The following is a 12,765-nucleotide window of genomic DNA, read 5'->3' on the forward strand; positions in this document are numbered from 1 at the left end:
AGGTGCGAGGGGTCTTTGGCATCTGTGAGCCCGCAGATGCAGAGAATGATGAAGTGAAGTTGTCTTCGCAGAAGCGGACGGCTGGTCGCAGAAGCGCTTCCATAGGTGTGGACCTTGTGGACATAAGTGAATTTTCGCAGAAGCATGATTTTTATCGCAGAAGCAATTCCGCAGATGCAGAGTTTTTGCCCGCAGGTTATCAAGCACTGCGCAAAATATAGGTTGAAAGGTTCGGAGGTTTTTATCATTTTTGGACTTTGCAAGCTCGGATTAAGGCAATTTGTGAGAGGGATTTTGAGCGATTTCTTGAGGTAAGCTACTTTTGATCATTTTTATTCAATAATATTGATTACCCATTGAATTTCCCACCTAATTTATCTGTTTATAAGGTGAAATTTTGGGAGTTTTGGGCTAGGGATTGGAGAGTGAAATTTGGGGATTTAAGTGACGATTTGTTGTCGGGATTTGGTAAATTTAGGTTCCGAGACGTGAGCCTCGGTTGACCTTTTCAATTGACTTTTTGACTTTTGATTAAGAACTTAGCATTTTCATATGGAATTGATTCTTATACCTTGTGTTGATTGTATCGAGTTGTTGTGGCTAGATTCGAGGCGTTCAGAGGCCGATTCGCGAGGCAAGGGCTTATTACAGTAGAGATTTACACGGTTTGAGGTAAGTAACACTTCTAAGCTTGGTTCTGATGATACGAATCCCTGAATTTCGTGTTATGTCATTGGTGTTGAGGTGGCTCACATGCTAGGAAAAGAGCGTGTGCGTGCACTATAGAAATTGTGATCTGGTTGATTTCATGGTACTGTGTAGTCATCAGACTTTGTAGACATTTATGTGATCCCTATGTGTTAGAGTAATTGAGCTGCAGATTTATGTTAGAAATCATGTTAGGCTATATGTTTATCCTGTTGAGACCCACTGCGGTCATTTCTACTGTTGAATTATTTGCTTAGATGGCAACTTTGTAATTAGTCACATCCATCATTTACATATCATATCTCAGTCTCTGTTACCATTATTGTTGTGTTATATATCATTGTTTGGGGTAATTGGCATAAGATGTTTGAGCCTGAGAGACTGGAGAGATTGATGACTGAGTTGGGGCCTGAGAGTCGTATTGTTAGTGAGATTCGTAGATCGGGTTGCATGCCGCAACATGCCTTATGGCTATAGTAGATAGAGTTACACGCCGCAACAGGCCTTATGGCTATATGTGTATCATGTTGCACGTCGCAACAAGCTTTATGGCTATATGTGGATCGGGTTGCATACCGCAAGATGCCTTATAGATATACGTGGATTGGGCTGCATGCCGCAGCAGGCACTGTACATTATTGAGTGACTAAGTGTGACAAGCGAGAATTGAGACAGTCAGATTGAGTACTCTGAGAATGTGAGTACGTGAGGTTTTCATTGGGTTGCATCACATATAGTATGCATATTGGTATGTAGATATAGAGATGTTATATTCCTCATATCAGTCACACTTGGCATATTTTATCTGTGTTGAGCTTAACTGTTAAACCTGGAAGCATGTCTACATTTAATGTACTATGTACGAACAGATAATGAGTTTTTCTTGGAGATATAATTGTCCTATTTCCTGTCATTTCTGCTCTGTTAAACTATGTATTTGTACTATATTAGTTGAGCTCGTCACTACTTTGAGTCCAAAGTTTAGTTTTGTTACTTATTGAGTTGGTTGTACTCTCACTACACTCTGCGCCTCGTGTGCAGATCCAGGTACTTTCGGGCACGGTGGTTGCTGATCTTGGAGTTTTTAACCGTTCAGAGATTATCGAGGACGTTGCTTTGGCGTTCGCAAACCTTGACTCTCCTCCTCTATCTCTCAGTTTTACTTATACTGTTCTACCTTCTTAGACAGTGTTTCAAACTATGTTATTGTATAGATGCTCGTGTACTTAGTGACACCCGAATTTTGGAAAGGTTTGTATTTGAGTCGCAGTTGTTCATATCGGTTATTTATGAGAGTTATTACTCTTAAACTTTCTTCATCTTATTCTTAATACAAAATGCCTAGTTTTATTGTGATTGTCGGCTTGCCTAGTTCTATGATAGGCGCCATCATGACGTGTTGAGTTTTTGGTCGTCACAAGTTGGTATCAGAGCCTAGGTTACATAGGTCTCACGAGTCATGAGTAAGTTTGGTACAGTCTTGCGGATCGGTACAGAGACGTCTGTACTTATCTTCGAGAGGTTGTCGACTCCTTAGGAAAACTTTATATTCTTATATTCTTGTCGTGCGAATTTGTTGAATCGGGAACCAAACTTCTGTTATTCTATTCTCTCACATATGGTGAGGACATGTGCTACCGGATCCGGTGGACGGCCACAAGTACCACCAGTTAGGGCCACGAGAGGCCGGGGTCACGGTAGAGGCCGGGGTGCAGCTCATACAGGAGCTAGAGCAGCACTTGTAGACCTATCAGTTGCTCCAGCTCATGAGCATATCCCAGATATAGTTGAGCCGGTGGGGCCAGCTCAAGCACCAGATGCGCCCATTGTGATCCCAGGCCTTTAGGAGGCTCTGGCCCAGATATTGACTGTTTGCAATTGCCTTGCGGCGGTTTCCGTTCAGGCCGCACCAGCCACTTCTTAGGCCGGTGGAGGTGCTTAGACTCCCACCGCCTGTACTCCAGAGTAGGTGGTGCAGGGAGTTTAGACACCAGGGGTACTGCCAGCCTAGCCGGTTGCATTTGCTCAGGCCCAGGTGGGTCCCATTATGAGTGATGAGAAGCAGAAGAGACTAGAGAGGTTTGGGAGGCTCAAGCCTCCAACATTCAGTATGGCTGAGTCAGAGCATGCTCAGGACTTCTTGGACAGGTGCCAGCGTATTCTTTGCACGGCGTGTATTCTGGAGACTAGTGGGGTCTCATTTACTACTTTTCAACTGACGGGAGTAGCCTTTAGATGGTGGGATGCATTTGAGCAGAGCAGGCCAGCTGGTGTTGCCCCACTTTCATGGCATAAGTTCTCCTTTCTCTTCTTAGAGAAGTTTGTACCACCGACCCGTAGGGAGGAGTTGCATAGGCAGTTTGAGCTGCCATGCTAGGAGGGTATGTTTGTGACCCAGTATGAGATAGTATTTTAAGAGTTGGCTCGTCATGTGATCTGGTTGGTTCCCACTGAGATGGAGAGGATTATGACGTTCATTGATGGCCTCAGCTGCCAGTTGAGTTTTGTTAAGACTCGGGAGAATGCATCGGGTGCCAGGTTCGACGAGGTGGTTAATATTTCTCGGTGGCTAGTGTTGGTCCATAGTCAGAAGCGTAAGGAGAGGGAGGCCAAGAGGCCTCGGGGTTCAGGTGGTTTCATCGGTGTTCCTTCTGGGGGACAGTACTACCACAACAGGGGTCATCCTTACAGGCCTGCTAAGATGGCTAGTCCAGTTCATCATGGTACATCAGCTATCCATGGTTCATGTAGTGCTCGTCCGGGTCAGTCATCTCTCAGTGCTCTCCCAGCTCAGACTTTATCTCGTGCCCCTTCTGTTAAGGGTTCATCTGCACCAGGTTCTTCTAGCGGTTATTCTAGCTCTCGGGGTCTGATTCAGTCCCCACCACCATTGATGGATCGGGGTTGATACGAGTATGGGGAGCTTGGACATATCAGGAGGAATTGTCCCCATCTCTTGGGAGGTCCATTTCAGCAGAGGGGTCAGGCTACGACTTTTGCACTAGCAGCCACACCCTCAGCTCAGCCATCTCGGGGTGGGGCTCAGGCAACTAGAGGTCGCCCTAGAGGGCGAGGCCGGTCAGGTGGTGGTTAGGCTCGATTCTATGCTATTCCTGCCAGGCCAAAGGCCGTTGCTTCAGACACAGTGATCACATGTATTGTCTTAGTATGACACAGGGATGCTTCTATATTTTTTAACCCTGGTTCTACTTATTTGCATGTATCATCATATTTTACTCGTTATTTGGGTATGCCCTGTGAGTCCTTAGTTTCACTTGTTCATGTATCTATGCCGGTGGGTGATACAATTATTTTGGATCGTGTGTATCGGTCGTGTATGGTAACTATTGGGGGATTGTATACTAGAGTTGATCTCTTATTGCTTAGTATGGTTGATTTTGACGTGATTTTGGGTATGGATTGGTTGTCTCCATGTCATGTTGTTTTGGATTGTCACGCTAAGACCATGACATTGGCGATGTCGGGGATGACAAAGATCGAGCGGAGAGGTTCTCTAGACTATGTTCCCAGTATGGTGATTTCATATTTGAAGGCCCAACGGATGGTTGGGAAGGGGTGTCTGTCATATTTGGTCTTTGTGAGAGATGTTGGTGCTGATACTTCTACTATTGATTCTGTTCCAGTAGTGTGAGACATTCTGGATGTGTTTCTTGCAGACCTGTCAGGCATGCCACTGGACAGGGATATTGATTTTGGTATTGACTTGGTGTCTAAAACTCAGCCCATTTCCATTCCTCTGTATCGTATGGCACCAGCAGAGTTAAAGAAATTGAAGTAGCAGCTTTAGGAGCTCCTTGATAAAGGGTTTATTCAACCTAGTGTGTCGCCTTGGGGTGCACTGGTTCTATTTGTGAAGAAGAATGATGGTACTATGCGGATGTGCATCGACTATAGGCAGTTCAACAAAGTTACAATCAAGAACAAGTATCCTTTGACACGCATTGATGATCTATTTGACCAGCTTCAGGGAGCGATGGTGTTCTCTAAGATTGATTTGAGATCTAGGTATCACCAGTTGATGATTTGGGACTCGGATATTCCGAAGATGGCATTCGGGATCTGATGAACATTGTATTTCAGCCGTATCTTGATTCGTTTGTCATAGTATCCATTGATGATATCCTGGTATACTCACGTAGCCAAGAGGAGCATGCCCAGCATTTGAGGGTTGTACTACAGAGGTTGAAGGAGGAGAAGCTTTATGCCAAGTTCTCCAAGTGTGAGTTTTGGCTCAGTTCAGTGGCGTTCTTGGGGAACGTGGTGTCCAGTGAGGGGATTCAGGTGGATCCAAAGAAGATAGAGGCGGTTCAGAGTTGGCCCATACCATCTTCAGCTACTGAGATTCGGAGTTTTCTCAGCTTGGCTGGATATTTTCATGGAGGGTATCTCATCCATTGATTTGCCTTTGACCAGTTTGACCTAGAAGGGTGCACCATTTAGGTGGTCGAATGAGTGTGAGGAGAACTTCCAGAAGCTCAAGACTGCCTTGACCACAAATCCAAATCTATTTTTGCCTTTAGCGTCAGGCTCTTATATAGAGTATTGTGATGCTTCTCAGATTGTTATTGGGTATGTCTTGATGCAGAAGGGTAGAGTGACTGCTTATGCTTCGCGCCAGTTGAAGCCCCATGAGAAGAACTACCCTATTCATGATTTGGAGTTAGCAGCCATCAGTTATGCATTGAAGATTTTGAGGCACTATCTCTATGGTGTGTCTTGTGAGGTATTTACGGATCATCGGAGTCTCCAGCACTTGTTCAATTAAAAGGATATGAATTTGAGGCAGCGGGGATTATTGGAGCTGCTAAACGACTATGATATAACCATTCTGTATTATCTCGGGAAGTCCAATATGGTGGCTGATGTCTTGAGTAGGAAGGCGGTGAGTATGGGTAGCCTTGCTTTTATTTCGGTTGGTGAGAGACCGCTTGCGTCAGATGTTTAGGAATTGGCTAATCAGTTCATGAGGTTAGATGTTTTGGAGCCCAGTCGGGTTCTAGCTTGTGTGGTTTCACAGTCTTCCTTATATGATCGCATTAGAGAGTGCCAGTATGATGATCCCCATTTGCTTGTCCTTAAGGACACGGTTCAGCATGGTGATGCCAAGGAGATTACTATTGGGGATGATGGGGTGTTGTGGATGTAGGGTCGGATTTGTATGCCTAATGTGGATGGGCTACGTGAGTTGATTCTTGAGTAGGCCCATAGTTTGGGTATTCCATTCATCCGGGTGCCGCAAAGATGTATCTGGACTTGAGGCAGCACTATTGGTGGAGGAGGATGAAGAAGGATATAGTGGGATTTGTAGCTCGGTGCCTAAATAGGCAGTAGGTGAAGTACGAGCATCAGAGACTGGGCAGATTGCTTCAGAGGATTGAGATTCCGGAGAGGAAATGGGAGTGTATCACCATGGATTTTGTAGTTGGGCTCCCACAGACTTCGAGGACGTTTTATGCTAATTGGGTTATTGTGGATTGGTTGACCAAGTCCGCATATTTCATTTCAGTTGGGGATACTTATTCTTCGGAGAGGTTGGCCGAGATCTACATCCGCAAGATTGTTCGCCTTCACGGTGTGTCGATGTCTATTATTTCATATCCGGGCACGCAGTTTACATCGCAGTTTTGGAGAGAAGTGTAGCGAGAGTTAGGCACACGGGTTGAGTTGAGTACATCATTCCTCCCTCAGACAGATAGACAGTCCTAGCACACTATTCAGATATTGGAGGATATGTTACGCACTTGTGTCATAAATTTCGGGGGTTCTTGGGATCAGTTTCTGCAGCTTGCAGAGTTTGCCTACAACAACAGCTACCAATCGAGCATTCAGATGGCTCCGTATAAGGTCTTGTGTAATGGGAGGCGGTGTCGGTCTCTTATGGGCTGGTTTGAGCCAGGTGAGGCTAGGAAATTGGGTACTAACTTGGTTCACGATGCTTTGGACAAGGCTATGTTGATTCAGGACCGGCTCAGCACGACGCAGTCTAGACATAAGACTTATGCCAATCGGAAGGTTCGTGATGTTTCTTTCATGGTGGGGAAGAAGGTACTACTCAGAGTTTCACCCATGAAGGGTGTTATGAGGTTCGGGAAGAAGGGCAAGTTGAGCCCTCAGTAAATTGAACCGTTTGAGGTGCTTGAGAGGATTGGAGAGGTGTTTTTTAGGCATGCATTGCCGCCTAGTCTGTCGAGTGTTCATCTAGTGTTTCATGATTCCATGCTCCAGAAGTATGTCGGCGATCTGTCTCATGTTTTGGACTTCAGCACAGCTCAGCTAGATGGTGATTTGACTTATGATATGGAACCAGTGGCCAATTTGGACCGGCATGTTCGAAAGTTGAGGTCAAAGGACATAACTTCAGTGAAGGTACAATGGAGAGGTCAGCCAGTCGAGGAGGCTACTTGGGCGATCGAGCGTAAGATGTAGAGCATATATCCACACCTATTCGAGACTCGAGGTATGATTTTAGACCCGTTCGAGGATAAACGTTTGTTTAAGATGGGGAGGATGTAACGACCCGACCGGTCGTTTTGAGTGTAATAGCCCCATTCCCCTATTTACTGCTTATTCTATGCTTACGTTTTGTTATGTGACTTGTTGGGGTGGTTGGTTTGGTTCCAGGGATATTTCAGAATGAATTGAGACACTTAGTCTTAAGGTTGGAAGCCTAAGTTAAAAGAGTTGACCGAATGTTGAATTATAGTGTAAATGGCTTCGGAATAGAGTTTTAACGGTTTCGATAGCTCCGTAGGGTAATTTTGGATTTAGGAGTGTGTCCGGATAGTGATTTGGTGGTCCGTAGGTGATTTTGGCTTTAAATGGCGAAGGTTGGAAAAATGAAAGTTTGGAGAGTTGACTTTGTTGTTACCGGGCTCAGATTTTGGTTCCTAAAGTTGGAATAGGTGTGTTGTATCATTTATGAATTGAGGTGCGATTCGTGTTTTTGATGTTGTTTTTTGTGATTTGAGGCCTTGACTAAGTTTGTATCATATTTTAGGACTGGTTGATATATTTGGTTGAGGTCCCGGGGGCCTCGGGTGGATTCCAGATGGTTAACAGATCAAAAGTTGGACTTGAAGCATTGCTGAGATTTTTGCCTTCTAGTGTGATCGCACCTGCGAGGGGATAAGCCGCAGGTGTGACGCTGCAGGTGCGGCTGATGTGGCATAGAAGTGGAGCTGGGGCTGGCCTGAGGTGTGTCGCAGGTGCGAGGGGTCTTCTGCATCTGCGAGCCTAAAGATACGAGCAAGGCTCCGCAGAGGCGGAGAATGAGGAAGTGAAGCTGTCTTCGCAGAAGTGGACGGCTGGTCACAGAAGTACTTTCGCAGGTGCGGATCTTGGAGCGCAGGTGCGGAAATTGTGGACTTAATTGAATTTCCGTAGAAGCGCTTCCGTAGGTGCGGATCTCGGAGCGCAAGTGCGAACCTTATGGTCTTAAGTGAATTTCCGTAGAAGCAGGATTTTTATCGCATAAGCAATTCCGCTGGTGTAGAGTTTTGGCCCGCAGGTGCAAAGCACTGGGCAGAATATAGGTTGAAGGGTTCCAAGGTTTTTATCATTTTTGGACATTGCAAGCTCGGATTAAGGCAATTTTTGAGAGGGGTTTCAAGTGATTTCTTGGGGTTAGCCACTTTTGTTCATTTTTATTCAATAATATTGATTACCCATTGAATTTCCCACCTAGTTTATGTGTTTTTAAGGTAAAATTTTGTGAGTTTTGGGCTAGGGATTAGAGAGTGAAATTTGGGAGTTTGAGTGACGATTTAGTATCGGAATTTGGTAAATTTGGTATGATGGGACTTGTGGTTGAATGGGTGTTCGGATTTCGTAACTTTTGTTGGGTTCCGAGACGTGGGCCCGGGGTTGACGTTTTGAGTTGACTTTTTGACTTTTGATTTATAACCTAGCATTTTCATATGGAATTGATTCTTAAAGCTTGTGTTGATTGTATCGAGTTGTTGTGGCTAGATTCGAGGCGTTAGGAGGCCGATTCGCGAGGCAAGGGCTTATTGGAATTGAGATATGCGCGGTTTGACATAAGTACCACTTCTAAGCTTGGTTCTAAGGGTACGAATCCCTGAATTTCATGTTATGTGATTGTGGTTGAGGTGGCACACATGCTAGGTGACGGGCGTGTGGGCGTGCACCATAGAAATTGTGATCCGGTTAATTTCATAGTACTGTGTAGTCATCGGACCTTGTAGCCATTCATGTGATCCTTATGTGTTAGAGTAATTGAGCTGCAGATTCATGTTAGAAATCATGTTAGTCTATATGTTTATCCTATTGAGACACACGATGGTCATTTCTACTGTTGAATTATTTGCTTAGATGGCAATTTTGTACTTAGTCGCATCCATCATTTGCATATCATATCTCAGTCGTTGTTACTATTATTGTTGTGTTATATAGCATTGTTTGGGTTAATTAGCATGAGATTTTTTAGCCCGAGAGACTGGAGAGAGTGATGACTGAGTTGGGGCCTGACAATCATATTGTTAGTGAGATTTGTTGATCGGGTTGCACGCCGTAACAAGCCATATGGCTATATGTGGATCTGGTTGCACGTGGCAACATGCCTTATGGCTATTTGTGGATCGGGTTTCATGCCGCAATATGCCTTATGGCTATAAGTGTATTGGGTTGCACGCCGCAACAAGCCATATGGCTATATTTGGATCGGGTTACGTGCTGCAACAGGCCTTATGGCTATACGTGCATCGAGCTGCATGCCGCAACAGGCCCCATACAATACTAAGTGACTAAGTATGACGAGCGAGAATTGAGACAGTCAGATTGAGTACTCTGAGAGTGTGAGTACGTGAGGTTTTCATTGGGTTGCATCACATGTGATATGCACCTTGGCATGTAGATATAGAGATGTAATATTCCTCATATCAGTCATACTTGGCATATTTTATCTGTATTGAGCTTAACTGTTAAACCTGGAAGCATGTCTACATTTCTTGTACTGTGTACGAACAGATAATGAGTTTTTCTTGGAGATATTATTTTCCTACTTTCTGTCATTTCTGCTCTGTAAACTCTATATTTGTACTGTATTAGTTAAGCTCGTCACTGCTTTCAGTCCAAAGGTTATTTCGATATTTATTGAGTTGATTGTACTCACACTACACTCTGCACCTCATGTGCAGATCCAGATGCTCCCAAGCACGGTGGTTGCTGATCTTGGAGTTTTTACCCGTTCGGAGATTATCAAGGACGTTGCTTTGGCGTTCGCAGACCTTGACTCTCCTTCTCTATCTCTCAGTTTTACTTATACTGGTCTACCTTCTTAGACAGTGTTTCAAACTATGTTATTGTATAGATGCTCATGTACATAGTGACACCCGAATTTTGGAAAAGTTTGTATTCGAGTCACAGTTATTCATATCGGCTATTTATTAGAGTTATTACTGTTAAACTTGCTTCATCTAATTCTTAATACAAAATGCCTAGTTTTATTGTGATTGCCAGCTTGCGTAGTTCTGTGATAGGCGCTATCATGACATGTTGAGTTTTGGGTCGTGACACAACCGAATATGAGATACTGACCCCACGCACATAAATTCACCTTGGTAATTAATTTACCAAAAAATAATGGAGGCATAGATTGGCATGTTAAATCAATACAACAAACCACATAGAATGCATGACTCACACAAGAAGTCTCTATCATTCCATTACTAGAATACTGACAGTCAACCATAACCATTCCAACGGAGAATGAACCATGAGAATTACAACCGATAATAACTTTACTGTCACAAACAACTACAACATATCAATCCGTTGTAGTGTACAACCCGATCCCACCTATATCATCTCATCTTTCCTTATCTCTCCATATCATATCTTTCCATATCATTTCAATACTGTTGCGGCGTGCAATCCGATCCCTAAATAATATGAATTAAGCAAACAAACTACAACCTACTATGTCGTATCACAAAATTAAACGAAATAAAGAAACTAAACAAAGAAGGTTACAAGCGGATAAAATAGTCACATGTTGACTCACAAGGTCAAATAGCAGGTAATGATGGTTCATAAATAAAGGTATGATTACAAAGAATCAATTAACACTTAAGGCACGTAACAGATAAGGCATGAATTCAACAAATAATTGCAATTAACAATTAAAGATGGTAAGAGTAAACTTGACAATAAAAGATAGAACATGTACTAACCACTTTAATTAAATACAAGAAAGAAGCCTAAGAGTATAAACCGGTCAAATGCCACATATAAGACCGTGTAAACACTCGTCACCTCGTGTGCAGGTCTTCCACATAATTCAAAGAGTACAGTAAACCCAAACCCTATGGGATAATTTTCCCCACACAAAGTTAGACAAGATACTTACCTCAAATAAGCTAAATCAATACTCTAAGAAGCCCTTCCCGTGTGAAACAACCTCCGACTGGCTTGAATCTAGCCGAAATAACTTAATATCATAAATAAAAGCCATAGAATATAACTTTGGATAATAAAGTTTCGATCTTTGATGAAAACCAAAAAGTCAACCCAAAAGGTCAACCTCAGGCCCGCACCTCAGAACCCAACAAAACTCATAAATTACGAACTCCCATTCCGGTACGAGTCCAATCATACAAAAATCATTCAATTCCGACCTCAAATCAGCCTTCAAACCATCTATTTATTTTTTAGAAAGTTTTTAATAAAATTCCCAGTTTATCCAATTCAAATTATTAATCAAACACTAAAATCGAGGTTGGAATCATGAAATAATAACAAACCCGAGTCAAAAATACTTACCCCAATCCAAGTAGTAAATATCACTTCCAAAATCGCCCTAAACCGAGGTCCAAAACCTTGTGAGAAAAAAGTAACTAAATTCCGTAACAAGAAAAACAATTAGTAGCTATCCCAACTTGATTCAGGTCCTAGATGATCCCAAAACTTACATTTGATAAGCCCAAAACGACCATTGCGAGATTACACCCAAGATAGCCTCTTGAATCACCAAATTTAGCCTTAAAATAAGGGAGATATGATGTTTTGAAATTTAAAAGAAATCTGAAATCTCAATGGCATTTTCGTAATTATTTATACCAGAAATAAAACATCGAAAATCTTCGTTTTGGCACCCAAAACTCATTTGGAACCTCCCGGACACAAACCATATATGCATTTCAATCATTAAACATTCTACGAACCTGTTCGCGCACTCAAAATACCGAAAAGAGGTCATCTTGACCCGATAATGACCATGGTTAAACATCAAATCCTTAATATAATTAATTTTCCAACAAATGATCCAAAACACATTCGAGCCTCTCGGGACCTCATCTAATCATACCACCAAGTACAAATACATCATCCAAAGGAGGAACAATCTCGGGACCTCCTTTAACAACGCACGAGTTAAAGGAGGAACAATCTTACAATCAGCTTTATCGCACGATCGAGAACATGAAAGAAGGGTATTATTCCTAAATGCCCAAGTAGCATCCTAATTATAGATGTGGTCAATGACACATCGATAAGAATGAATCTACTAGACATGGCTCCGAGACATCCTAGGACACTTTAAAACCTTAGGCTCTGATACCATGTTTGTAACGCCCCGAACTGGGGGAGCGCGATCGGTGCTCAACCGAGTGAACCCGACTAAGAAAGCCTGTTAGGTTACCTTCTACCCCAAACACACCCATGAATAAAGATAATACATATTTTCATTCATTAGACAATAAGGTGATCATGTCTACAATACCAAAGAGTATTACAACACAACTTGAACACTTGATTTAATTACAACACAACTTGTTTAACATTGCCAACACCCATATACAACCCACACTAAGTCTACATAGCCTCTAAAAATACCGAAGAGTACAATGATAGTGCCGGCAATAATTCTCCAGCTATACCTCAAAACATGATAACACATACGAAACAAAATATGCACAACCTCAAAATAAGATGGGGCTCACCAAGTCAGCTAGGAAGAAAGAGCACCGCTATCACTAGTCAATATCCTCCGCTGTGGAACCACCTGCATCCATTAAAGAT

This window comes from Nicotiana tabacum, chromosome 15 (genome assembly GCF_000715075.1).
Source record: "Nicotiana tabacum cultivar K326 chromosome 15, ASM71507v2, whole genome shotgun sequence".
Taxonomy (NCBI): Eukaryota; Viridiplantae; Streptophyta; class Magnoliopsida; order Solanales; family Solanaceae; genus Nicotiana; species Nicotiana tabacum.